This window comes from Prunus avium, unplaced genomic scaffold (genome assembly GCF_965620075.1).
Source record: "Prunus avium unplaced genomic scaffold, drPruAviu1.hap1.1 HAP1_SCAFFOLD_47, whole genome shotgun sequence".
In the NCBI taxonomy this organism is placed as follows: domain Eukaryota; kingdom Viridiplantae; phylum Streptophyta; class Magnoliopsida; order Rosales; family Rosaceae; genus Prunus; species Prunus avium.
Window position 1 is genome coordinate 15,001 of NW_028276905.1, and position 2,500 is coordinate 17,500.

The following is a 2,500-nucleotide window of genomic DNA, read 5'->3' on the forward strand; positions in this document are numbered from 1 at the left end:
GTGCTGATTCTGTCGACAGTGAGGCTAGCGAAACTTGTCCTGCCATGGCGTGCGCGCAGCCTGTGCGCGCAGCTTGCGCATCTGTCGACAGTGAGGCTAGCGAACTTGTCCTGCCATGGCATGCGCTGTGCGCAGCCTGTGCGCAGCGTGCGCGCAGCTTGCGCATCTGTCGACAGTGAGGCTAGCGAAACTTGTCCTGCCATGGCATGCGCGCAGCCTGCGCACAACATGCGCACAGGCTGTGCGCAGCGTGCGCGGAGCTTGCGCGCAGCTTGCGCGCAGCTTGCGCATCTGTCGACAGTGAGGCTAGCGAAACTTGTCCTGCCATGGCATGCGCGCAGCGTGCGCGCAGTCTGTGCGCAGCGTGCGCGCAGCCTGTGCGCAGCGTGCGCGCAGCCTGTGCGCAGCGTGCGCGCAGCCTGTGCGCAGCGTGCGCGCAGCTTGCGCATCTGTCGACAGTGAGGCTAGCGAAACTTGTCCTGCCATGGCATGCGCGCAGTCTGCGCGCAGCATGCGCGCAGCATGTGCGCAGCATGCCGGCAGCATGGTTCCAGGTTTTTTCAAATGTCGACAGAGTTTTTCAAATCTTGTCAAACCCCGTTTTTATTGAAATTTCCTCGCACAATAAGCTCCCCATAAGTAGTCTATGATTTTTAGGACCTTCTCCAACTTACAAAACTAAAAAATTCCTCCCGGATTTGTTTTAATGATTTTTTCAATTTTACGACTTCTAAAAATAATAAAAAATACTTCCCGACTTCAAAAATTTATGAAACTTTTTCCCATCATAGATTGCATGTTTCTTAGTATCCCTGCAAAAAATCACGTCCAAATACCTTGTATTGAATTATTTAGAGCCCATTATGACTCCTCGCGCATAGGTGATGTCTCTTCCTGTCAAAGGGCTAAATGCATAAAATGCTATATAGGGGGGTGTGTGTTGCCTGCATATGCATGGCAGCCCATGCCTTCCTAGCTGCAGCCCCCTTCCCCCACGCCACACCCATGTCATGTTGCCTCGATATGTTGCCTCGGTATTATGGGTTTGGTGTCGGGGTCGGGGGGCTGCCACCCATGGCGGTGGTGGCCGGAATCCGGCCTCCGCCACCACGCCGCCGCCATGGGTGAGGGAGGAAAAAAAAGGCGTGGAAAGTTGCGAAATGGGGTTGTCTAGGCTTTTTTTTGGCATGGGAGAGCATGGAGTGCTAGGAACTCCTTCTCAAATGCACGGGCATGTCGACCACAACCTCATTTCGCAACAACAACCACCCGTGTGGGGTGGCGGTGGGTGGATAGTCGCGGATTGGGGCTTGCCAAGCCAATGTTTTCAAAAAATTTCATCAAAATTAAAAACAAATGTTTTGTTGCCTTCGGATTTGTGGGCGAGCGGCGAGTCGGAGTGGAGCCGGTAAAGTTTAACCTCGGTGTGCACGGTTGTTTTTAGAAACTCAATCCAATGCCGGGGACGTTGAAAGTGACGCTCTTATGAGTTGCAAACCCGCAAGATTTAAAGAACCTTTTCAAAACAATTTCAAACCAACAAGATTTAAAAACAGAAATTTTCATCAAAATGAAAAACAAATGTTTTGTTGCCTTCGGACTAGTGGGCGAGCGGCGAGTCGGAGTGGAGCCGGTAAAGTTTAACCTCGGTGTGCACGGTTGTTTTTAGAAACTCAATCCAATGCCGGGGACGTTGAAAGTGACGCTCTTATGAGTTGCAAACCCACTAGATTTAAAGAACCTTTTCAAAACAATTTCAAACCAACAAAATTAAAAACAAATGTTTCGTTGCAAACAAATTGTGGGCGAGCGGCGAGTCGGAGTGGAGCCGGTAAAGTTTAACCTCGGTGTGCACGGTTGTTTTTAGAAACTCAATCCAATACCGGGGACGTTGAAAGTGACGCTCTTATGAGTTGCAAACCCACAAGATTTTAAAAACTTTTTGAAAATGTTTCTTCTAAATGACACATTTTGATCCTTGGCAAGTGCTCAATCCGTAACTATCCAATCACCGCCACACCACACCGGTCGGGAGTGTGTGAATGGTGTGCTTCCCGGGGTTGGCATAGATAATCTTTCGCATCGACAATCTTTTGCATGCGAGGGAATGTCTATGCCAACCCCGGGAAGCACACCATTCACCCACTAGTTGTGGGCGACGATGGGTTGGCTTCAAATGAATTTTTGCTTGGGGTTGTCCTCGGTATGCTTTTGTGTTGGGAGTACGGCCACCAAACCTTCTCAATGCACGGGTATGTCGAGGATGGCTTTCGGCGGGGTTGATGAAGAAGCTACCCAATTCTCGGCCACACGAACACATGGTGACGATGCGTTGGCTTCAAGTGAGCTTTAGCTTGGGGTTGTCTTCGGTATGCTTTTGTGTTGGGAGTACGGCCACCAAACCTTCTCAATGCACGGGTATGTCGAGGATGGCTTTCGGCGGAGTTGATGAAGAAGCTAGCAAATTGTTGGCCACTCTCACACGTGTGGGGGTAGGTTG